The sequence below is a fragment of the Lontra canadensis genome, unplaced genomic scaffold, assembly GCF_010015895.1.
Source record: "Lontra canadensis isolate GAN:19392208 unplaced genomic scaffold, GSC_riverotter_1.0 scaffold64, whole genome shotgun sequence".
Classification (NCBI taxonomy): domain Eukaryota; kingdom Metazoa; phylum Chordata; class Mammalia; order Carnivora; family Mustelidae; genus Lontra; species Lontra canadensis.
Window position 1 is genome coordinate 4,024,326 of NW_022631058.1, and position 27,405 is coordinate 4,051,730.

Sequence of the window (27,405 nt, forward strand, 5' to 3'; positions counted from 1 at the left end):
TGTTGATGAATATATAGAGAAAAGGGAACCCTTATGCACTATTTGAGGGAATGTAAATTGGTGCAGCCACTGTGGAAAATAGCACAGAAGTTTCTCAAAAAATTAAAAATAAAACCACCTTACGATCCAGTAATTCTACTTCTGGATAGTCCCTCCACCCCAAATGAAAACACTAACTGAAAAGAGATAATATGAATCTTCATGTTCATTGCATTTTTTGATAAGAGCCAAGTAATGGGAACACCTAAGAGTATCCATTTGTGGATGAATGGGTAGAGAAAATGTGAGACACACACACACACACACACACACACACACACACACACATATATATATGCTGGAATACTACTCAGTCATAAAATGTGAGGTAGAATTTTGAAGGCAAATCGAGTTCCTCGTATATTCAGTATCAAAACACCTAAATGTATAAAGCAAACACTAACAGATCTGAAAGGAGGAATAGACAGAAATCTGATAATACTAAGGTACTTTCATGCCTCATTTTCAATGATAGATTATACAGACAGAAAATCAATATGGAAATGTTGAATATAAACTAGTCATTAAACCTGATGGAACTAACAGACATATACAGTACATTCCATCCAACAACAGCAGAATACAAATTCTTCTCAAGTGCCCATGGAACATTCTCCAGGATAAAGCACATCTTAGGCCACAAAACAAGCCTTAAGAAGATTGAAATCTTATCAGACATCTTTTATGAGCATAATGCTATGAGACTAGAAATCAGTTTCTGTAAGAAAACTGGAAAATTCACAAATACATACACATTAAACAACATACTCCTGAACAGCCAGTGGGTCAAAGAAGAAATCAAAAGAAAAATCAAGAAAATATCTTGAGATACATGAAAATGAAAACACAACATATCAAAACCTGTGAGATGCAGTAAAAGTAGTTGTAAGAGGGAAGGTTATAGTTGATAAACATATATAGAAAAAAGAAATAATTCAAATAAACAATTTTATACTATACGTAAAGCAATCAGAAAAAAGAACAGATTAAGCCTCAAGTTGGTAAATGGAAGAAAATAACAAGGATCAGAGAAGAAATAAGTGAAATAGAGGCTAGAAAGACAATAGAAAAGATCAATAAAACTAAGAGCTGGGTTTTTGAAAAGATAAAGAAAATTCACAAAACTTTAGCTAGATTAAGAAAAAGAGGACCCAAATAAAATCAGAAATGAAAGAGGAGGGGCGCCCGGGTCCAATTCTTGATTTTGGCTCAGGTCATGATCTGGGTGTGGGAACTGCTTGGGACTCTCTCTTTCCCTCTCCCTCTGACCACCACCACCCAGCACCGGCATGCCTGCATGCTCTCTCTCTCTGTAAAAAAGGAAAGAAAAGAGAAGAAAAAAAAAAAAAAAAAAGAAATGAAAGAGGAGACATTTTTAATAAATTCCCAGAAACATACAACCAACTTTTTTTTTTTTTTTTATTTCCTCAGCAAGGCACCAAGTTATCCAATGTCTTCTGGCTCTTACTTGCCCTGGTGCTATCTCTGTGGAGTTCAATATATTGCTGTGGCTGACAGTGCAATTGTAAATGGGATTATTTCATTAATTTCATTTCCTGGAAGATTTCATATTGTTAAAATGTTCATACTACCCCAATCTACAGCCTCAGTGCAATCCCTTTCAAAATACTAATGGCATTTTTCACAGAAATAGAAAAAAAATCTTAGAATTCATATTGGACCATCCAGAACCCCGCATATGAAAGCAATCTTGAAAAACAAGAGCAAAGCATAACATTTCCTGATTTCAAAGTATATTACAAAGCTATAGTAATCAAAACAGTATGGTATGGACATAAAAAATAGATAAGACAGAATAGAGAGTCCAGAAATAAATTCACATATACAATGTTAATTTTTGACAAAGGCACTAAGAATATACAAAGGAGAAATGATAATCTCTTCAATAAATGGTACAGAGAAAAATGGATATCCACATGCAAAATAATGGTAGTGGATCCCTGCGTTTCATCACACAAAAATCAACTCAAAATGGATTAAAGACTTGAATGTAAGACCTTAAACCATAAAACTCCTACAAAAAAACATTAGGGGATAAGCCACTGGACATTGGTCTTGGCACTGATTTTTTCAATTTGGCACCAAAGACAAAGGCAACCAAAGCAAAAATAAAGATAGCATCAAACTAAAAAACGTCTGCATACCAAAGGAAACCATCAATAGAATGAAAAGGCAAACTGTAGGTTGTGAGAAAATATTTGTAAACCTCATATCCAATAAGGGGGTTAATATTCAAAATACACAAGGGGCTCATACAACTAAATAGAAAAACAAACACCAAACAAATACCCTAATTTAAAAATGTAGAAAGGACCTGAATATTTTTTTTTTTTTTTTTTTTTTTTTTTTTTTTTTTTTTTTTTTGCCACCATCAGTGGGACTCTGAACTGGTACAGCAACTATCAAAACAGTTTTGAAGTTCCCCAGATATTAAAAATGAAACTACTGTATGTATGGTCCAGTGATCTATTTTTAGATGTGTCCAAAGAAAATAACATCAGAACCTTGAGGAGATATCAGTACTCATATTCATTGCAGCATTATTCACAATAGCCAAGATAGGGAAACAGCCTAAGTGTTCATCAATGCATCAATGGATAAAGAAAAAATTGTATCTATATCAATATAGATATAGATCTAGATATATATGCCTTTTATGCATTCACTAAAATATACTTCATTATATAATGTTACACAACCCAGTTAGAAAAGAACATTAGGGGGAGAGAAGATGGCAGGGAAGTAGGAGGAGGTGCCGTTTCAACCTGTACCCTAAAGTGAGCTGATTACCTACCAAAGAACTCCAATCACCCATGAAATCAGCCTGAGATCAGAATTATACACGTCTGGATCTCTACGGGGGCAGAAGATGCCAGTGGGCAGGTAAAGTGGAGTAGGAATGTCAGACTGATATCAGAAGATAAACAAAAGGGGGAGGGAGCCACCAGAGGTGACCCACTGGAAAGTAATACCCCAGTATGAGAGTGCCCTGTGTCTGGGAACCAGCATTAACTTGGAGTCTGGTTGAAAGCACTCAAAAAGAGCAAATGATCATGGGGGGAAATTGTGGGAATCGGGGCAGTCAGGGACAGGGGCTTAAGTCTCCAGACCCAGGACAGCCATCCCTGGTGCTGAGCCAGAGAGAGTGCAGTGGAGAAACCAGGTCTTGGTCCCTGAGCCACCAGCATGCCTGAGAATGTGTGGGGTGCGGCTCCCGTGAGGGGCTGGGAGCCTCACCAGCCAGCAGAAACACAGCCTTTTGGCACTCTACGCAAACACCCTGCCGTGCTATCAGAGCCTGAGATGCGCGAGTCCAACACCCTCCCCTGAGAGAGGTGCCCACAGGCGCCAGCCCGGCGCTCTCAGACCCGGAAAGACCAGGCACTCCCAGCCCGGGCCAGCAGGAAAATCTCAGTGTGTGATCACTGCTTGGAACCTATCTGGTGGTCCAGAACTGCCCAGACAGCCGCCGCTGTCATGGTTTTGGGTACAAGCAGGAGTTCCTGTGTCCCCAGGGACCGCGACTTGGAACGTGCTCTGCCAGAGGCCAAGGGGGAACTTATGTGCTCTAAGGTATCCAGAGGGGAACAGACTGAGGCTTCTCTCTGAGAGGGAGGTCTGGGTGCAGTTTGCTTTCCTCTAAACCTCCAAAAACTATCAAAAGCTGTCAAGACGAGAGGAAAAACAAACAAACAAACAACAATAAAAACAACAATTAAAAAAAACGAATAAAAAAACATAAAAACCTCCAGAGAACAAAAGCCTGAAAAAAACCAGTTTCCTCAGAGTCCACCCACTTGAGGGGGGCGGGAGGACTTAACTCAGGGAACATTGCCCATGTGGTAGGCCTCTACCCCAGAAAGCCAACCAGGAAAAAAAAGAAAGAAAAAAAAAAAAAAAAAAAAAAAAGACAACAAGAGAACAGCAACCACTACTTCATAGATACAACTTTTATTTTTAATTCACTCCCACTATTCTGGTTCATTTTTTTTATATATATATAATTTTTTAAACTATTTATCATCACAGTGAGATGTCCAGTATATCAAATTCCATAATAACCTTTTAACCTGAACTTTTTGATACATATACCCCTGTTTTTCTTTTGCTTTTCTATTTTTTAAATTTTTTTAAAATTTTAGTTTAGTTTAGTTTATTCTTTTTTTTTATTTTTATTTTTTAATATTCACATAGAGTTAAACTTCAAGGTAATCCCCCTTCCCCAATGAATGCTACCACTATAGGTAAACCAATTTTTAATCCTCCTTTATCTTAGGAAAGTTGAGTCCTTTAACAAAGATATCAAGATACATCCAGGAAGAATCAAAATAACCTTTCTCACCCACACTGAGAATAGAAAATGAAGGGATGGAGAAGCATCTTTCATGCCAATGGGTCTCAAAAGAAAGCCAGGGTAGCGATTCTCATATCATTTTTTTTCTTCCGCCAGTGTTTCTGTGTATTTGTGTTTGTCCTGATAATATATAAATCTTATACTTGGGGTTTTTTGATGAGGTTCTTTTTTTTTTTTTCTTTGCTTATATATATATATATATTTTTTTTTTCTCTTGTCATATACTTTTATTAGTCTTTTTGTCTGTTTTTGTTTGTATACTTCATAAATCTCACCTTGGGGCCCATTTGGGCTGAGCCTTCTTTTTTATCTTCTCTTTTTTTCCTCTCTCTCTCTCTCTCTTTTTTTTCTTTTTCTTTTCTTTTCTTTTCTTTTTTTTTTTTTTCTCTCATTTGGGTGGGGACTCCTGATAGCTCAGAAGCATTCAGGGTGCACCATGGTCGATACATCCAGCTATATCCATTCAGCCATCTCTCACCAAAATGAGAAGAAGAAACAGAAGAAAAATTCAGAGGATGGGCCTTCTGCAACAGAGCTAATGGCTATCGACATAGACAATATGTCAGAAAGGGAATTAAGGCTAACAATTATCCAGGCAATAGCTATGTTGGAGAAAGCCATGGATGACCAAAAGGAATTGATTAAGGCATAACTGAAAGCCACCAGGGATGATGCTCACAATGCCCTCAGTGAGTTCCAATCTAACCTAAATTCTCTAAAAGCTAGGGTAAGTGAGACAGAAGATAGAATTAGTGATCTGGAGGACAATCAGATAGAGAGAAAGGATCAGGAGGAAGCCTGGAACAAACAGCTTAGAAACCATAAAAACAGAATCAGGGAAATAAATAATGCCATTAAACATTCCAACATCAGAATTATTGGAATCCCTGAAGGGGAGGAGAAAGAAAGAAGTCTAGAACATATAGTGGAACAAGTTCTCTGTGAAAATTTTCCCAATCTTGTGAATGGAACCAGCGTTCATGCACTAGAGGCAGAACGGTCTCCCCCCAGGATTATAGATTCTCGAAAGTCCTCAAGACACCTAATAATAAGAATGAATTATTATAATTGTAGGCAGCCCCTCTTGAAGGCAGCTAGGACAAAGAAGCTCCTTACGTACAGAGGAAAGCCCATCAGAATAACGTCAGACCTGTCCACAGAAACCTGGCAAGCCAGAAAGGGCTGGCAAGATATATTCAGGGAACTAAATGAGAAGAATATGCAGCCAACAATACTTTATCCAGCAAGACTGACATTCAAAATGGATGGAGAGATAAAGAGTTTCCAAGACCGGCAAGGCTTAAAAGACTATGCAACCACCAAGCCAACACTGCAGGAAATATTAAGGGGGGTTCTATAAAAGAGAAAAAAATCCTAAGAATATCTTCGAATAGAAATATAGAGACAATCTACAGAAAGAAAGACTTCAAAGGTAACACGATGTCAATAAAAACATATCTATCAATAATCACTCTCAATGTGAATGGCCTAAATGCACCCATAAAATGACACAGGGTAGCAGATTGGATAAAACGACAGGACCCATCCATATGTTGTCTACAAGAGACCCATTTTGAACCTAAGGATACACCCAGACTGAAAGTGAAGGGATGGAGAAGCATCTTTCATGCCAATGGGCCTCAAAAGAAGGCCGGGGTAGCGATTCTCATATCAGATAAATTTAATTTTAAACTAAAGACTGTAGTCAGAGATACAGAAGGACACTACATCATTCTTAAAGGGACTATCCACCAAGATGATCTAACAATTGTAAATATCCATGCCCCTAATATGGGAGAAGCCAATTACATAATAAAACTATTAAACAAGATAAAGAGTCATATTGGTATGAATACATTAATAGTAGGAGATCTTAACACACCTCTCTCAGTAATAGATCATCCAAGCAGAAAACCAATAAAGAAACAAGAGCATTGAATGACACATTGGACCAGATGGACCTCATAGATATATACAGAACATTCCACCCTAAAACAACAGAATACTCATTCTTCTCAAGTGCACATGGAACCTTCTCTAGAATAGACCATATGCTGGGTCACAAATTAGGACTCAACGGATACCAAAAAACTGAGATTATTCCCTGCACATTCTCAGATCACAATGCTTTGAAACTGGAGCTCAATCACAAGGAAAAGTTTGGAAGGAACTCAAACACCTGGAAGCTAACGACCATCTTGCTTAAGAATGCTTGGATCAACCAGGAGATCAAATAATTGTTTAAAAGCTTAAACAATTCATGGAAACCAATGAGAATGAAGATACTTTGATCCAAAACCTATGGGATACAGCAATGGTGGTCCTAAGGGGAAATACATAGCCATCCAAGCCTCCCTCAAAAAAATTGAGAAATCCAGAATACACCAGCTGTCTCTACACCTTAAAGAACAGGAGAATCAACAATAAATTAAACCAACTCCACACATAAGAAGGGAAATAATCAAGATTAGAGCAGAGATAGATAAGGTAGAAACAAGAGAGATACAGTAGAACATATCAATAAAACTAGAAGCTGTTTTTTTTTTTTTTGAAAGAATCAATAAGATCGATAAACCATTGGCTACACTAATCCAAAAGAAAAGAAAGAAAGCTCAAATTAATAAAATTATGAATGAAAAGGGAGAGATCACAACTAACACCAAGGAAATAGAAGCAATCATCAAAAGTTATTATCAACAGTTATATGCAAATAAGTTAAGCTATCTAGATGAAATGGATGCATTCCTGGAAAACTATAAATTCCCAAAATTGAACCAGGAAGAAATTGACTACCTGAATAGACCGATATCTAGTAACAAGATTGAAGCAGTGATCAAAAACCTCCCAAAAAACAAGAGCCCAGGACCTGGCGGATTCCCTGGGGGAATTCTACCAAACTTTCAAAGAAATTAACACCTATTCTCCTGAAGCTATTTCAAAAAATTGAAGCAGAAGGAAAACTTCCAGACTCTTTTTATGAAGCCAGCATTACCCTGATCCCCAAACCAGGCAAAGACCACACCAAAAAGGAGAATTTCAGACCAATATCACTGATGAATATGGATGCTAAGATTCTCAACAAGATCCTAGCAAACAGGATCCAACAGCACATTAAAAAGATTATCCACCATGACCAGGTGGGATTCATCCCTTGGTTACAAGGATGGTCCAACATTCACAAATCAATCAATGTGATAGAACAAATCAATAAGAGAAAAGAGAAGAACCACATGGACCTCTCAATTGATGCAGAAAAACATTTGACAAAATCCAGCATCCGTTCCTCATTAAAATGCTTCAAAGTATAGGGATAGAGGGAACATTCCTGAACTTCATAAAATCTATCTATGAAAGACCCACAGCAATATCATCCTCAATGAGAAAAAGCTCACAGCCTTCCCGTTGAGATCAGGAACATGACAAGGATTCCCACTCTCACCACTCTTCTTCAACATAGTATTAGAAGTCCTAGCAACAGCAATCAGACAACAAAGAGAAATAAAAGGTATCCAAATTGGCAATGAAGAAGTCAAACTCTCTTCACAGATGACATAATTCTTTATATGGAAAACCCAAAGACTCCACCCCCAAACTACTAGAACTCATACAGCAATTCAGTAACGTGGCAGGATACAAAGTCAATGTACAGAAATCAGTGGCTTTCTTATACACTAACAATGAAAATACAGAAAGGGAAATTAGAGAATCGATTCCATTTACTATAGCACCAAGAATCATAAGATACCTGGGAATAAACCTAACCAAAGAGGTAAAGGATCTGTACTCGAGGAACTACAGAACACTCATGAAAGAAATTGAAGAAGACACAAAAAGATGGAAGACCATTCCATGCTCTTTGATCAGAAGAATAAACATTGTTAAAATGTCTATACTGCCTAGAGCAATCTATACTTTTAATGCCATTCCGATCAAAATTCCACCAGTATTTTTCAAAGAGCTGGAGCAAATAATCTTAAAATTTGTATGGAATCAGAAGAGAACCTGAATTGCTAAGGAAATGTTGAAAAACAAAAATAAAACTGGCGGCATCACGTTACCTGATTTCAAGCTTTACTACAAAGCTGTGATCACCAAGACAGCATGGTACTGGCATAAAAACAGACAAATAGACCAGTGGAACAGAGTAGAGAGCCCAGATATGGACCCTCAACTCTATGGTCAAATAATCTTCGACAAAGCAGGAAAAAATATACAGTGGAAAAAAGATGGTCTCTTCAATAAATGGTGCTAGGAAAGTTGGACAGCTATATGTAGAAGAATGAAACTCGACCATTCTCTTACACTGTACACAAAGATAAACTCGAAATGGATAAAAGACCTTAACATGAGACTAGAATCCATCAGAATCTTAGAGGAGAACATAGGCAGTAATCTCTTTGATATCAGCCACAGCAACTTCTTTCAAGATATGTCTCCAAAGGCAAAGGAAATAAAAGTGAAAATTAACTTGTGGGACTTCATCAAGATCAAAATCTTCTGCACAGCAAAGGAAACAGTCAACAAAACAAAGAGGCAACCCATGGAATGGGAGAAGATATTTGCAAATGACAGTACAGACAAAAGGTTGATATCCAGGATCTATGGAGAACTCCTCAAACTCAACACACACAAAACAGATAATCATATCAAAAAATGGGCAGAAGATATGAACAGACACTTCTCCAATGAAGACATACAAGTGGCTATCAGACACATGAAAAAATGTTCATCATCACTAGCCATTAGGGAGATTCAAATTAAAACCACATTGAAATACCACCTTACACCAGTTAGAATGGCCAAAATTAGCAAGACAGGAAATAGCATGTGTTGGAGAGGATGTGGAGAAAGGGAAACCCTCTTACACTGTTGGTGGGAATGCAAGTTGGTGCAGACACTTTGGAGAACAGTGTGGCGATTCCTCAAGAAATTAAAAATAGAGCTTCCCTATGACTCTGCAATTGCACTACTGGGTATTTACCCCAAAGATACAGATGTAGTGAAAAGAAGGGCCATCTGTACTCCAATGTTTATAGCAGCAGTGGCCACGGTCACCAAACTGTGGAAAGAACCAAGATGCCCTTCAACAGACAAATGGACAAGGAAGATGTGGTTCATATATGCTATGGAATATTATGCCTCCATCAGAAAGGATGAATACCCAACTTTTGTATCAACATGGATGGGACTGGAAGAGATTATGCTGAGTGAAATAAGTCAAGCAGAGAGTCAATTATCATGTGGTTTCACTTATTTGTGGAGCATTAACAAATAACATGGAGGACATGGAGAGTTGGAGAGGAGAAGGGAGTTGAGGGAAATTGGAAGAGGAGATGAACCATGAGAGACTATGGACTCTGAAAAACAACCTGAAGGTTTTGAAGGGGCGGGGGGTGGGAGGTTGGGGGAGCCAGGTGGTGGGTATTAAGGAGGGCATGTATTGCATGGAGCACTGGGTGTGGTGCAAAAACAATGAATACTGTTACACTGAAAAGAAATAAAAAAAGCAAAGCAAAACAAAGAAAAGAAAAGAAAAGAAAAGAGAAGAGAAGAAGATTAGGTCCGTGTGGGTGGCTCAGTTGGCTAAGTGTCCGATTCTTGATTTCAGCTCAGGTCATGATCTCAGGGTGGTGAGATTGAGTCTCATGTCAAGCTCCATGCTGGGTGTGGAGCCTGTGTAAGATTCTTTCTCCTCCTCTCCCTCTCTGCATCCCACCCCTGCTTGATCACATGCATGTGCATCTTCTCTCTTAAAAAAAAAAAAAAAAAAAAACATTAGAATATTGAACTTAATATAATCACATTATATAGTCTCCTGTCCCTCTCCCTTACTTCAGTCTTAATTATTACACAAAATTACTTTACTTACCATAATAAACTGAAACTGAGTAAGGGAATATCTGATGAAAAATATACATATTTTTAAATGAAGAGACTATGTATTTTTTATATAATATATAATTTATATAATATAATATTGTATATTATCCTTAAAAAAAGAGGAAAATCTGCCATTTGCAACAACATGGAGGAATCTGGAGGGCATTATGATAAGTGAAATGACCCAGAAAGGGAAAGACAGTTATAAAATTAACAGCACAGTACCGCTTATATGTGGAATTAAAAAAAAAAAAAAAAAAAAAAGATTAAACTCATAGAGACCAGAATAGATTGGTGGTTACCAGGGGCTGGGCTGGTTAAAGATAACAAACTCTTAGTTAAAAGATGAGTAAAGTTTGAAGAGCTAATGTATAACATGGTGACTATCATTGATAATAACATGTTGTGTAATTGGAATTTGCTAATAGACTGTAACTCGTGTTCTCACCAAAAACAAAACAAAACAAAACAAAAAAACAAAACAAAAAAAGAAAGTAAATATATGAAGTGATGGATTTGTTAATTCAGTTGTGGGAATCTTTTCACAGTGTGTACATATATCACATGTATCAAGTCATTATGACATACACTTTAAACATATTACAATTTTACTTATCATACTGCAATAAACTGGAAAAATATGTTTCTCATGATAATTATGGTAGGAAAGACACTCTAAGGAAAAGAACTGGTTTGAAGAAAGAGTAGATGAATTCTGAGAAGAATGTTTTAAAACATCTCTTGGATTTGGCCACGAATGAAGACAGTTACAATCCTAAGTAATTTTAAATAAAAAAATTAAGTTTTTATATTCTAACCCTAAGAAACATTCTGTTGAACTCTTACAGATAGCACTTTTAAAGATAGTAGAGGCATTATTAAAATAAGAATGTGACTTTTCATAGAGTTCATCCTTTAAAAGATCCAGTAACTCATGATGTATGATACAGTTTTCAAAACCTTCTTAAATTAAACTTTCATCTTTGTGTTTTCCTTTTGTATGACTGATAAATTGAATTTGACATTCCTCAAATCAATTACAATTTCATATAACTTTAGTTTTCTTGGTCAGAAGACATTATAATCTATTTACTTTCATGATTAATTTTCCGGTTGAATGATGAAAACTTAAAAAATACAAACTATTCTGTCCACTAGTAAGACTGGTATTTTTAATGAGACCATGCTGTTTGAATTGTTTGTCAGTTATACCTTGAGTAGTCTATAAATGTTTCAGCCTTCAGTTTTTTTGATGTCTTCACTGGTCTGATTTTCTTCCCAGTAAACTCCAAAGAGTCTCCTTTATTAATTTTTGTGGTGCCTACATGTTGCCAAGCCCAGTGACCAATTCTCAGCCATCTTACTTAATGCGTTTACAGTAGTTGATCAGCTATCTTTCCTTAAATACTTTTAATTTTTTTTTTTAATTTGGATTTTAGGTCACCACAGTCTTGTGGTTGTTACAGTCTTGTAACTTTCTCCCTGTCTCAATGACCAGTCTGCATTAGCCTTCTTTGTAGGAATCTTCCTTCCTTTTGCACTCATTTAAATGTTGTAGTGATTCAGGGCTTAGAACTTCAACATCCTTTTGTCTCTTTACACTCATTTTCCCTGGGACGTGTAGCTTTAAAAGCATCAAAGATTTCTCAATTTCTAACTCCTGCTTGGATTTCTTTATTCGCCTATCTACCTGCTTGACATTCCTTAGTCTTAGTCTTCTTTTAGTGTTTTATGGCTTTTCAGGCTGACTTGTGATACTTGGACTCATACCTGTTCTTTCCCAAGTATTACCAGTTTTTAGAAAATGACACTGCACTAAAGTACACTCCAAATATGTTTTTATCACTTTCACTGTTGCTACCACAACCAACCTGCCAACCATCTCTTGCACTGATTTTTCAATTGTCTCCTAATTTATTTCACTTTTGCCATTTTATTTCTTCCCATAGTCTGTTCTTTCTTACAGTAGTCAGTGTGACTATCGTAATGTGAAAGTATTTTTCTACATGTCTTAAATTGTTCCAGTTCCTTTAGTAAACTACTCTTCTCTGTATGATCCAGTCTCCACTCAAACTCCATCCCTCATTTTTTTCCCTTTTGTCCATTATATTTCAAACACTTAGACTCTTTTCTGTTCTTCACACATGCAGAGTATGTTTCCAGCTTTCCTTGAAAATCTCTTTCTTTAGGAAAATGCAAACCTCACCCCCTTACCTCAGGTATGTCTCTGCTCAAATAACAACTTCTTACTTCTCCACCAGGTCTAAAATAGTCACTCCTATTTACTCTGTCTTCACATAAGCATACCGCTTAACACTATTTGACATTATCTTACTTATGTATTTGCTTTTTTTATCCCCTGCTTTCCTAAAATATACAGTGCAAGAAGGAAAAAGACTGTACCCCATACTCTTAGAAGAATAATGACTGAATGATGGACTGATTGATTGAATGAATGCATAATGCTTATCTCTCTTATATACTTTCTCTAACTAAATTCCTTTACACATCTCATCTTTTGAAGCCCAGCCTTAATGAGTAATCTTACACCTTCAGAGTCAGGCAACTTAAAAGAAAGATGGGCACAACCATTTATAGTACCTTTAGTTTTTATGTGTCTTGTATTAATAGTACTGCTATTGCTATACAAGCAACAGTCTGGCTACCATGTGTTTAAAATGACTATTAAAATATTGTCCACTTTAGCAAGAAATTTTGCTAGAAAATGTATGGCCCCAAGGTAGGATGGTCATTTTATAAGGAAAAACTTTAAAAAGATAAGGTGGGCTGATACAACTTGGAGGTTTTTAAGATTTTTTTTCAAAGATTTTATTTATTTATTTGACAGACAGAGATCACAAGTAGGCAGAGGCAGGCAGAGAGAGAGAGAGAGAGAGAGGAGGAGGAAGCAGGTTCCCTGCCGAGCAGAAAGCCTGATGCAGGGCTTGATCTGAGGATCCTGGGATCATGACCTGAGCCGAAGGCAGAGGCTTTAACCCACCAAAGCCACCCAGGTGCCCCTAAGAGTTTTTTTAATTAAATTATTTTTCCAGAGCACTGAGGAGTACTTTCCAAATGTCAACTAAAAAGTGCTAAATAAAAGTTATCTAAAGTAAACAGTTTCCGTGTCCAGCTAGCTTTCAGGAACTTTTATACTTTTGGCATAAATGAACTGCTATAGGGTATGTTCATCATGTTATTAGTAGAGGAGCCTTCAATATTACCTGGGAAGGAGTACTGAAAATGAAATATCTAGTGGATGTTAGGTCTCTTATAAAAAGAATTTACCTGGAGAAATAAGATAATACTTGGTTAGCACTGTCTGTGAAATTGACATTAGAGAGATTAACATGAGAGTTTCTAGACATTATTACCAGCAAAAATAAGGAATAAGGCAAATTTAATGAAATCTCTTGTGTTTTAAAGTTCTAGGAACCAGAAACAAACACAAAGATTTCTTGTGTAATCGTACTTAAATATCCAATAATAATCAGGTTTTTTTTACTGTAATTTTCTAAGAAGAATATCTGCAGATTTGATCCATTCTATAAAAGTTAGCACTATTGATTCTTTGTAAATGGCATTATTTGAAACTCTGGATTTCACATTTGTTTCGTTTGCTGCCAGACTATAGGGTCACAGCTCTTATCATGTAAAGCCCCTGAAAAAGTTATTGTGCAACCTGATCCCTTGACTTCTTATAATAAAGTGCAAAAAAAGACAAGCATATTTCAAAGCTCATATGCGCACGTGAGGCCATGTGCAATCACCCAATCACCTTTTTTTTTCTAACCAATTACAAGCTTATTGTAGTCATAAAGGTTTTAAGCTTTAAGTAAATTAGCTTATGAAGATAGTTTTGACATGCCAGAAATGGTATTATGGCCATAGCGATTTTTCTGAATAAATCTGAGTATTGTTCTTATTTTTTTCACACGTGTTTTATTTTTTGTGGATGAGTCAAAACAAAATGAAGTCTATCCTTTAATTTAATTAAATATATTATGGGGTAAAATAGGCATGATTCCCAGATGTTCATTTAAGAAAGACTGAATTTCTAAAATATACAACTATCTTGTGGAATTATAGAGTTTGCACAGAGCTAATAATTGAATCACTGAACCACCTTCTGCTAAGTGATATAAATGCAGATATCCTAGCATCTAGGTGTTACCATGGACCTTAGGGGGTTACTCTAGGCTGAAACCATGGAGTGTTATACAGGAGTATATGTCTTTTATAACATCTGCCTTTTATCAGTAGTAGCTGATAAACTATATGCCTGTATTTAATTTTATGTTTCCATTTTTTTAAAAAATAAAATATTCTCAGTATAATATGCAATTATAAATGTATTCAGATATAAGACATTTTCTTTTTCATTTAATGAAGAATTCATTTCTGAGAAAGCTGATGTGCCTGTTATTTGTGGAAAGTCATCACGGGGCTATTCCTTTCTTTGTATAATGCAGTTTACTTTGCATTATACAAAGTAATGTATAGGCGTGTGTTCCCTGGCTTATTACACTAGTTTCTTTTTCCTAGCTACTCTTGGAAATCTTTGATATTATAGAACCACACTGACTGGTGCCAAAGGGGAAACTTTTGTGAATTTCTGATATAAAGTGTTCTGCTTTGGATGAAAGGGATTCCCTAAAAGTGGATTTTAAATCCCTTTTAGACATTTTCTGCTGGCTGTTAACTCTACATTCATCATTTTGTCCATAACTGTTATATGTGACATCCTTCAGTGGAAGTTGTTATGGGAGATTTTTAATACCTGTACGCTCACAGATTGACACACTTTCCTGATTATTAGGGTCGACATTTTAATTGCTTGCTAGTGTTTTAAATTGGTTTTGTATTGACTCACTTAAATCCTTGCCCCAGTTTCCTCTTTCTTAAGAAAAAAAGAGTTTTGTCATGTAAAACATGCCATATTTGTTGCTGGGCAAATGAAAATGGATAAAGCATGTATGACCCTCTACCTTCAATTTCTACTGTGGATGAGACAAAGGCTAAACATAATTAATTTAAATACAACTATTATAAAAGTGATAAAAGAGGAATTCCATTTTACAATTCTATTGTAAATAACATGTTGCTTGTCATGGTCAAAGAAGACAGCTATGGCCCACTGGGCAGAATGGAATTACTATTACTAATCTCCTTACAGTTTAGAGCTTAGCTTAAAATAAGTGAGCTAGCTTCCATAGGCAAAGAAAAAATTTTATCTATGCTTTGTAAATATGGGATGGGAGAACATTTTGTGCAGTGATTTTTTTTTTTTTTTTAAATTTCAGTCAAAGCTCTGGATCAATTAAAGGTAACATAATAAATTCCATGGGGCTTAGCTTGGATGTTAACAGTTACTGGCTTCTGGCTTTAGGTTGAAGCAAGGGGAACTTGAATGCACATTGAATCAGTTCCAATTTATCAGTTTTTGTTTGTTTTTGTTGTTTTGGGTGCTTTTACTTTCTCCAGTGCAACTGTACTCTCTGTAGACATTCAAGTGAATATTGGCTTATCTTAATTTATGTTGTAAATGACATGTCAAAAGAGCACATGTTCTGTGCTACATCAAAGTTCAATCAATAAATTATTAATTTTTAATAACTATGGTCATATTTCGTCCTTGATACTCAAAGACACACCTAGCTGCTTAGCTAGAAAATATATTTTAAATTGTAAAAAAAAAGGAAAACATTTTAATGACATACATCATTTAAAAAAAACCCAAAAACTGTGTTCCAATTTAAACCTGTGTAAACACAACTTAAAATGAATCTTTTTCACAGAATAGATTTTAAAGAAGTTAAAGTGTGCTGATTATTCAACACAAATGAGTAAGTAGAGAAAAACCAACAGATACCATGGGCCCCCTGGCTGTTTTCCAACTTATAGTTCTGTTATGAATATATATGGTAGATAACTGGCTTCAGTGGGTTGTGGTGGCTTCTGTCACTGAACATTCTTCATTCATACTTATTGGGGCTATTGTGGATAAAGAATAATTTGCCATCCCTTTTTTGCATGCATTTTTAACCTTGAACTAGAACAGTAATTGTAATATCTAACTGATTTATTAAAATGAGTTTTATTAAAATGAGAACTGCTCCATTTAACAATAAAAAGGGTCGAGGTAAGAGATAAGTGAATTTCATGTGTAAATGACTTGAACCAGCTGAATTGAAATATGTTTAAATTATCTTTCACTTGTAGTTATTGTGTTACCAATAAATTGGATTCATAAACTTTAATACAGTATGAGATTTTACAAGAAATAGTGCTTCATAAGTATAAGTATTATATTATTTATTTACATAATTATAAGCATACATCACCACCACCACTGCTCTTTCAGTGATAAGAAACAAAGTTCAGCAGAATTTTATAAATATAAACACAAATTTTTAAGGATTTATTATTATTTAGGCAGTTATTAAAGATGATATTTATTTATTTATTTTAAAAAGATTTTATTTATTTACTTGAGAGAGAGGGGATGAGAGAGAAAGCATGAAGAGGGGAGGGTCAGGGGGAGAAACAGACTTTCTGCTAAGCAGGGAGCCCGATGCAGGACTTGATCCTGGGACTCCATGATCCTGACCTGAGCTGAAGGCAGTTGTTTAACCAACTGAGCCACCCAAGATGACAGATTTTAGAAGAGAATATGAGGTATCTGCTAAGTGTGTGATCTCTGGCGAGTTACTAGATCCCAATAAGCCTCAACTTCATATCTGTAGAGATAATAATAATGACTCTGCAGTTCCTTCAGGATTAAGTGAAATAATATACAGATAACAGTGAGCAGGATGTCTCACCTGCAATGAGTGCTCACTATATAGATGTTATTGCTCGAAATAGCATGAAAAAATTGCTTAGTTGAGAAGTGGCTCTATTAGATAAGGATAGATAAGGCTACCATTATTCTTCAATACTTTCATTTATAATTCTTCAATGCTTTCATTTATAAAGCTCTCATGTTCTATTAGCCACCAGGATTGGAAATACAGGAAGTGAAAGATATGAAGTATACTTACAGTACATATGTAACTGTTTATGAAATAATTAGGAAAGGATGAAACGATGAAAATAAACTTTGACTTCTCTTTTTGGTAATTTAGTATGCTAGTCATCCAGCAAAAAAACCCAAAAAACTAAAAACTAAACAAAACAAAACAAAAAAACACTTCTGATATTGAAAACCAAAGATATAAATGAAATTACAAGAAAAGAAAACAACAGCAGAAAACTCTACAAATGCACGTTTGACCTCATGGGAAGCAAAAGAAATAAATATTAGAAGTCAGAAAGAAAAAAAAAATACAGATAAACTGTCCATGGAACACAGAAGAGGCTTTCTCCTATTATCTACCAATATCTGACAGAATAGTTCTTGCTTTTAATGAGTTAGCTCTAAAAATAAGAGACAAAGAACTGCAAAAATTTCTTATTGGAGTGGGTACTATAGGAAAAAAAAATGTGCTCTGAAAATTGTATTTTTAAAATAGCAACATGCCTGCTCTCATAGGGCTTTGGAACCTGTGTTTATACCACTTTTAAGGCTAAAAAACATCCAGGCAAAATGTCTTCTTTAAGGTGATCCTATGTCTTAGTACCAGAAGATACTTCGCAAAAAAATCACATACCCTCTTTGTAACCCATGGAGTATTTAAAAATCCCTGTAAATTTCTATGAAATAGGAGCTCACAAAGAAAAACAAATCAGAAAACATGCAAAGAAACAAGCCACGTGAAGCCAGAGTAAGGAGAAAGAAGCAAGAGAACCAGACCTGCATAAACTGCGGACATTTGGATAGCTAAATACAGAATACTAAAGGAATTTAATATGCTTAAAGAAGATTTTAAAAATAATATTAAATGTACAATGAATATTAAATTGTTATGATCTAAATTAAGCTCTTCTAAAATTCATAGTTTGAAGCCCTCATCCGCGGGTACCTCCAAATGTGACTCTGTTTGGAGATAGGGCCTGTAAAGAGGTAATTAGGTTAAAAGGAGGTTCTTACAGTGGATTCTGACTTAATCTAAGTGTGTCCATATTAGAAGAAGAAATTTGGATGCACAAAGAGACCTCAGGGATTCATAACGATGGAGAAAATACCTCGTATAAGACACACCAAGAAAGCAGCCATCTACAAGCCAGGAACAGAGGCTTCAGAAGGAACCATATGTGCCCACACTTTGATCTTGGACTTCCAGTCTTCAGACTATAAGAACAGAAATTTTCTGTTTTTAATCCATCCAGTTTGTGGCATTTTCTTATGGCAGCTGTAACAAAATAATGCAGTACAAAAATGAGCAAACATTAAAAAATAAATAAACTTCCATTATGAAAAGCAAATTACTTGAAATCAGTTAATTGACATTAGCACTTGAATTAGCCAGGACACTTTTTTTTTTAAAGATTACATTTATTTATTTGCGAGAGAGAGCAAAAGCAGGGGGGAGGAGGAGAGGGAGAGGGAGAAACAGACTCCCCACTGAGCAGGGAGCCCAGTATGGGGCTTGATCTCAGGACCCCAAGTTCATAACCTCAGCTAAAGGCAGCATTTAACCACGTGAGCCAGCCAGGCAACCCCTATCCGGGATATCTTGAAGAAGAAGAATGAAGAGCAAAGATTTGCCCAATAAGGTATCAAGATTTATCCAACAGCCTTACTAACTCAGACAATGAGGCCTGGCTACAAACATAGACGAATAGACTAGCGTAGTGATATACAAGGTATATGACCCAGAAGTAGGGTTACCATTTATCCCAGTTTTCTTGGGGCAGCTCAGTTTACACCAGTCGTTTTGATGTCTCACTATGTTAGTAGTTAGTACTCTCTAAACTGTCAATTTGAATCCTGAATTATATCACAGATCTCTACATTTTCGATCTTTGAGGAAAGGACAAACTTGTTAGTGAATGTTATTAGTAAAAAAGATCCAACCTAAAGAAAAAATTAAATTAGATGTCTGTTCACACTAGATTCCAAATTTAGTTGGTACAATATTGTGAAAACAATTTAGCATTACATGTGGAGGATTGTACATGGTTATATACCTGAACCTCATGTCTTGGAGGTCAACATAGAAGAAGGGTATCTTTTTCTAATCAGTCTGCTGCAAGGGACACTGTACTCTAATTGGTCTGGCCCGTGGGGGATATCTTTTGCAATTCTACTTTTCCAGAGCTGCCCTTTTTGTTGTTGTTGTTGTTTATTGGTTTATTTGCATTCTCACAAAAGCCCCTAATGGGCCAGCAGTGGCCTTGATTAGACTTAAATGCTAGGTAGTTGTGATTTGAGATAACTTTAATTTTTGATGATAATAGTTCTCATTATTGACTCACATTTTATTTATGATTCTCTGAAGTCCTCAATCACTTTTATGTGTGCTATTACCTAACCATTACCTCCATCTTATCTTAATATTCTGGGCACTCACATAGGCCAAAGGGTATACTCATAGGAAGGCGCTATGTACAAAAAATAAGATGGGAAAGGGAAAGTCTGAAGTCAAAATTACATTCAAAGCCTAGATTTGCAAGTTGGAGAGAGGTGCTGGATCTTTCGTAACTTTGACTTGCAAATCAATAAAACATGGATAATAATACCACTCCACAGGGTTGTGGTGTGAATTGAATGAGGTAAAAGCTCCCAGTACAGTGTCTCACACATAACGGTATGAAGTGAATGCTAGCTCTCAGATTTTATATTACATTTGTTTTTACCAAACTAAATTTATTATATCCATCTCTCCACTTTCCTCAACAAATGTAGTGTTGTTTTGTGATTTTTGCCATCTATGATAGTCATAATTGTATTATTTAGTGCAATCATCCAAATGATTGCACCAAGTTATGGAAGAGTAAGAAGTATAAAACCAGAGTTCACAGTTCCTCACAGTACACCTCACTCTTGGTGAGTATCCATCAGTTCACACTGAACATGGTTATTTGACAAGTAATCAATATATTTATTTTACTCGAATTCAGTGCATATTTAATTATTATATCCAATGATTATTGAATTGCCACTACCACTATAAAAAAGAAGGTTTGAAAAAATTTATATTGAGCTTTTTAATACGTCAAACTCAGAAAATTGAAAAAGAAAACCTAAACACTTTAGTAGAAAACAATATCAAATATAATATAAAATGTCATGTGACCTTCATACTAAAAAATGTGCTTAAATCTTTAATATGGTGTTAAATCACTATTAATCTGACTACCTAGTAATTGAAGACATTCTTTCTCATAGCACTGAAATTTCTCATTGGGTTCATTTGAAGATCTGACAAAACCTGTGTTTTCTCTCCTTTATACAGGCAATTAGAAAATATAAAAGGTATTGGGTTAATAAAACATTCTTTATTTTTAAAATATTCAATTATAAATCAGAGTACATGTATAAGAACAATGTTTCTGAAGGGTTTTCAGCTGGGAATAATTTACTTCTTCAAAGATCTCCTGAGATCTGAGTATGGACTAAACCCTTGTGAACTACCTCTGAATGCTATAATTGCATTGAACTTTCTCTCAAAGTACAAATTTATAGAGAAAACAAAAGTTCCAGAACACACAGAAGCAGTGAATTTGTTAACTCTAAAGACTGGACTTCAATTTTGTCAATCTTTCCAAAATTAGAGAAATGTAGAAACTCTGATGCTAAACTGGGTTATAGGATCAAATTAAAGTCTTTAAACAAGATGAACTTCAAAACAAAACTCCAAAGTTGTTCATGCAGATTGACCAACAAGTTCCCTAAGTGAAGAATCTAGCAAAAATATATGCCTTATAGGATGTGGTTTCTCTTTAGATAAGCAAGGTTAAGGGGAAGCCAAGCAATTGGCTGGTTTCAAAACTAGTAGCTTCTATTGAGTCTTAGTGTGGTGGAGATCCAAAGCATGGAAGCAAGGGCATGAGGCCAAGCCAAGAGCCATATTCTGTGGAAAGCTAGCTTGTTATAAGTTGATCTTCTAAACCACTAGCTCTTGGTAGTTTCCCCTTCTTCTGAGTATTTTTTTTTCTTCTATAGTAGACACCTTAGAAGAATGGTATACCAACTATATTAAAAAGAGTTTTAGAAATAGGAAAGGATATTGTCTAATGCTTGTTGCCACATCTTACTTTATCACATATTATTGCATGTTATTGTATATATGATATAATAATCTATAACAATGAAAAAATAATTGTAAAAGAAAGACATTCCCTCATTTCTAGATGTTTAACCTAGCATAATTTGTTCTACTGGCTCAGGCACTATATTAAATATACAGAGAAAGATATTTTTCTTCTGTTACATTTTTCTCCTTAAGATTATTAGTATAAATATCACCTTTGGAGCTCTTTGTGTATTTTTTTTCCCTAAAAGGAGTATACCAAAATTAAAAACTATTGGTAGAACCAGCCAACATCTGTCATTAATTGAGCACATAATAATGTGCTGGCCACTGTGCATGGAACTGCAGCTATAACACTAGCAATTTAGATGAGTTTCTTGCTCTTACGATGTTTACATTCTAGTATTGGAGATAGACCATAAGCTATAAATTAAAATGTGGTTATCATTTTTCCAGATAACCAAAAAGCCTTTGAAGGCAATTAAACAGACTAGTGGAATAAAGCATATTTCAAAGAGGATAAGAATAGGAAATTTAGTTGGGGAAGCCTTAAAGGACCTTTCTGAGTGAGATGTGAATAGTGGGAAGGAGACAGAAAGTCCCAGGAGGAGAGAAGAACAAGAACCAGATCTTATGACAGAGACATATTTCTCTTCTTAGTAGAAGAGCCAGTGAGAGTGAAATTGGGTAAACTCACTCCTTTTATTCTGTGCTTTAACATACAATATGGAGGACATTGTCAGTCATGTAAAAGTCATTAACAGGATTTAAGCAGGGAAGGCCCATGATCATAATTTGTATTTAATAAAGCTCCCTTTGGCTGTTGTGTGGGCAGTGGCTATTTTCAGGTAAGAGAAAAAACAGGGAGTTGAGATTCAAGCCATCACAGTATTTGTGTGAGAGAGAATGCTGACTTGAACTAGGGTGTGAAGAGGTGAGGAAAGTGGATGAGTCCGGGTTATACTTTGCAGATAAATTCAGGTGGACTCAGTGATAAACTAGAATTGATATGTAAAGGAAAAGAAAATGCTAAAGTAGCAGAAATCAGCCTACTCCCAAGAACTCAAAGATATTTCATTCATCGGTAAGAAATTTTCCTTGTTAATTAAAAAAGAGAAAGAAGAAAATAAACCAAAGGAAAACAAAACTTTATCTTGCTAATTGCTCCTAATAGTCTTCATATTCCATGCTTATTTAAAACAAACAAACAAACAAACAAACAAAAAAGGACCCGAGACACCAGGCATGTGTTTTTAAGAATCATTTACTGCCTCCTGGCAAAGATATAGAAAAACTTTTATTGTTTTACTGTATGGTGTAAAACAACATTGAAACCTGCCTCTTCTGGTACTGTGAGCACCTGTTGAAGACCTATTGATTATAATTCGGACTTGGCCAAGGTGATGGAGCAGTACCACTCAATCCCTTTTCTGTACTCTGTCCACAATTTGAAATGTTGTTACTCATTTAGAAAGATAAGAATTTGGAACTTCTGGGGCACCTGGGTGACTCAGTAGGTTAAAGCCTCTGTCTTTGGCTCAGGTCAAGATCTCAGGGTCCCGGGATTGAGCCCCGCATCCAGCTCTCTGCTCAGCGGGGAACCTGCTTTCCTCTATCTCTCTCTGTCTGCCTCTCTGCCTGCTTGTGGTCTCTGTCTGTCAAATAGATAAAATCTTTGAAGAAGGAAGAAAGGCGGGGGGAAAAAAAAAAGAATTTGGAACTTCTATTAGGCTCCCTCAGAAAAATATATACTTAACACTGCGTGTGTATATATACATATGCATGTGTACATGTGACTTTGCATAACATAAGTATATGTATATATATATCATGTGACTTTTTCTGCTGGAATTGCTGTTTGCAGTTCACTGCATTATTTGGAGATGAAGAGTTACAGAGGATGGCGCTATGAGTATAAGTGATAAGAATTACTGTTGAACATTCTCAGGGGATAAAAATTAAAATGGGTTCATTTAGTTTTGTTGAGTTTTCTAGCGGCCTCCATCCCCCTAATAACTACTGTCCATTATACCACATCCTGAGGAAGAAATGTAAGACACAAGTACCAGAAAATGCATATATTCTTTATTAGTGTAGTGTACTTTGTGTAGTATACTTTGTTTGATTAAACTGAGTTTAATCTTCTGTTGACTCAATTGGTTATTTGGTATATAAAGGAGCATCTTCTGTGGCTGTAGGTAGATCTATCGACTATATGAAAAACAATCTTGATATTTTTTTCTTAAAACACTCTGATCTTGGATCTTTAACTCAAGTTGCTTGTCCACAATGAAGAATTTACTCCCATTTCTCCTGTACTGCTCTAGTTGATATCATCATGAAGCAAGAACCATTAGAGACATTCTGGGTGTCTCTCTCTCTCTCTCTCTTTCTTTTTTCAGAAGAAAAGAAATAATAGGAATTATTACAGTTATATTATCCCATTAATATCAGTGTCAGAGCAGTGAGTAGTCTAATGGGGAACTTAGATTAAAAAAAAAATTTCTTGATAAGAGAAGAGAACAGCTCTTTATAATCCATCAGAAATCAATAATTGAAATTATCCACTTATAAATGTTATCTTCAAAGTGCTGACCTTTTATTTAGAAAGATCATCTCCTTATTCATTCCCCCCACCTCTTCCCTCAGAAGGCACAATAATACGATGCTTATGTTGATGTTCAAATCACTTACTCAGTATTTATGGAATGCTTTGATGTTCAGATAAATCTCATTATACTGTAGATTAAAGAGGACAATGTCTTTCACCAAAGAAGTACAGTATACCAATTAGCATTTCATTTGTGAGGAGGTATATATATTTCTTCTTCAGTAAGTCCTATCAGTGCTTATTGTGTGCCGAGAATATGTGATAGGACTAAGTGGGTGTGTTTCCAGTGACAGGAGAATAGACCTAAGAAAGGTAAAATGTGCTGAGAACAATAGGTGTTAAAGTTCTATCATTATCATAAAAGTTCTTTGTATCACTAATAGTACTAATACTAATAACCATTATTAAGCAGCTATTTTATTGCATAATTTCTTTCCCTTGAAAATATATCATAGACTAAGGTAAAATGTTAAAATGGTTAAGCAAATTATAGAGGGAATTATTCTGTTTCTTCCATAAGTGGGACTGGAAATGTCAGTCTAAAAGACTAGATTCCAGTTCAGGAAAGGAGCAGAGCTGCTCTGGGTGACTTGAGGTTGTCCACAGAGGATGACTGCTGCATGCTCCCCACAGTGCCTGGCTTTTTCCCCTCTCTAGGAAGATTCTGACTGTGTTTGCTTGTAGGGAGTGTAGGCACAATCTAGAAAGCTGAATTTCACCCCCAAATCCTTGGAATCGGCTTAAGCATCCCACCATTTTTGAGTTTTAATGTAAGTTTCCTTCCTCTTCTTTTATGATCAGTATCAATTTTCACGTTGTGATTATGAATATTACCTCAGTTCTGCTATTGCTTGGGGGACATAATTCCCTCAGGAGAACAGATGAATATTTAAATTAAAATTTGCCATTGCTCATGATCTCCTATTTTAACTGTGAAAAGTGCTACAATTCTTCCCTCAAAATTACCATCTGATGTTCAGAGGAGTATCACATGGTATATTCCCCCCACTTCTTTTCTTGGATAAATTATATCCTTGAATTCTATTTGAAAACCCCTACTGAATTCATGTCAATTGTTTTGTTTTGTAATATGTATCTGAAAAGGATTTTAGGGTGATTCCTTCTTAAAGAGGCAGAGGACTTAGGTGACATCTTTCTGTGTTCATCTTTGAGAGTTATCTATTCCCAGAGAGCAATTTACCCTAACAGTTGCTTAAAGTAATACATATTTATGGTCTCACATTTTCTGAGGGTCAAAAATTCCAGGGTAGATTTGTTCAGTGATTCTGGTTCAGATTCTGTTGTCATGTTGCAGTCAAATTATTAGCTGGGTATGCCATCAACTGAAAGTTTGACCGAGTCTTATTCAGTACCAAAATGACCCTCTCAGGCAGCTGTTGGGGGGGGGGGGGGGGGCCTCAGTTCTTTGCCAGGTGGACCTCTCCTTAAGGCTGCTTAAGGACCGTCATGGCATGGCAGCTGAATTTTCCTAGAGTGAGAAGAACAGGAAAAGGTACTGTCTTTTATGATCTGGTCTCAGAAGTTTCACACAATTACCTCCACCAATTTCTGTTCATTAGAAGCAAGTTATTAAGCATTGTTCTTGTTCAAGGTGAGGGGAACCAGGCTCCACCTTTAGAAGGAAGGAGGATCAAATAATTTGTGGACTTATTTAAAACCACTAAATGATAGAAAGAGCTGTCTCTCCCTTAGAACTGGTTTGTGTAATGTTCTTGTAGCCTGAAAAGGTTCCTTTCCTCTCTGAGTGTTCAAAATAGAGCATTTACACACCATGACAGAAAATTTAAATTCATGACTTAGAAATGTATGAAACTAGTAGAAGCAATGCACAAGATTCTGTAGAGAAATAAGGTTGAGGACATAACAGTTTATTGTGTACTGTTTCAAGCACCAAGATGATATAGCTCAAGAGGCACTTCTTGTCAAAGGCAGAAGTTTTAAATGTATGCGGCATCTTTCCTAGTTGGGAGAACTTAGGTAAGTTTATAATCACTTGGCATGTCAGTTGCTTCATTTACTTAAATGAATTCTCACAATAACTCTCTGAGGTGTGTAATATTAACCCCATTTTATAGAAGACAAAATCGAAGCTCAGCATCATTGCGACTAGAAAGTGGCAGAATCAATATTTCAAGGCACGTTTTGTTGATTAATGCCAAAACTGCTTTGCTTTCTCCTGTACTTTCCAGGGAAGAGAGAAAATTTTACAAATTACCCAAAGATGGAGCATATATGAAACTATTTAGTATTTTATTTTTAACGAAGTTAGCATCATACAAAAAACAAAGTCTCATAAATATGTTATTCTTATTGAGAAACAATATATATGTGCTTATATTAATCAACAGATCTTTAAAAATTGGCAGTTTCTAAAGGTGATCTTTAACTTAAAACTTTGAGTTATGATAAGCAACCAAACAGTGCACTGTACTATAGTTACATATCCCTGTGTCTTCCCTTGCTTTATAATTTCTTATCCAAGGCTAAAGCAGTATTGAGGGTCAGGATAATGTGTCCTAGTGACACATTACAAGCAAATATCAGATCCATAATGTTCTTGGATAGTATATCCCTGTCTTCTTTCTTCAAAACCCCCAGATTCATCCAGTATCTTTGTTGTGCTGTAGATAGAAAAGGAGATATAGGCAGGTTACCTTTATATACAGTTATCCTATAAATACCATATTTTTCTGGACAACGTATCAAATATGAGAGTTAATTAGCCTTACATGATTAAACTATTCAACTCAAGATGTACTCTTAAAGCTTAGACACATGTTTGACAATTAAAAATAATTTATTCTGCTTTGAAGATTGCAGGTTTACATGAAAAGTTGAATGTATTGAATATATAAACTATTAAATTTTCTTAAACCCTTAAGCATCCAGATTGGAAGTCCTAGTGGCAGAATCAGATGTTATCATTGGAAGGGACATCGGCCAAAAAAAGCAGAAAGATAGATGTCATTCTTGTGAATGCTAGTCTGTTTCCTTCAGGCTGCTGCTGGATTATATTGGAGTTTAACAAGTTACAGAACTATTGAGTATTTAATATGACCATAATTTATTTCATGACAACATATTGAGGCTGAAAAAGTGATCAATTTCAAAATTCTCCCTTAATATGTAAGAGGAGGTTGTACACCAGGCAAGTATGAATCACGAAGTAATAAATGTCCTAGAGGATTTTAACAAATGTAAATTGCTATATAAATATTAAATAAATTACACAATATTTTTAGGCTCTGAAACATCGAATCAATTTGCAAAGGACTAAATGTCAAACTAAATAATGCATGTTTATACATATTTCTTCCATGGCCCATTATTACAACTTTAGT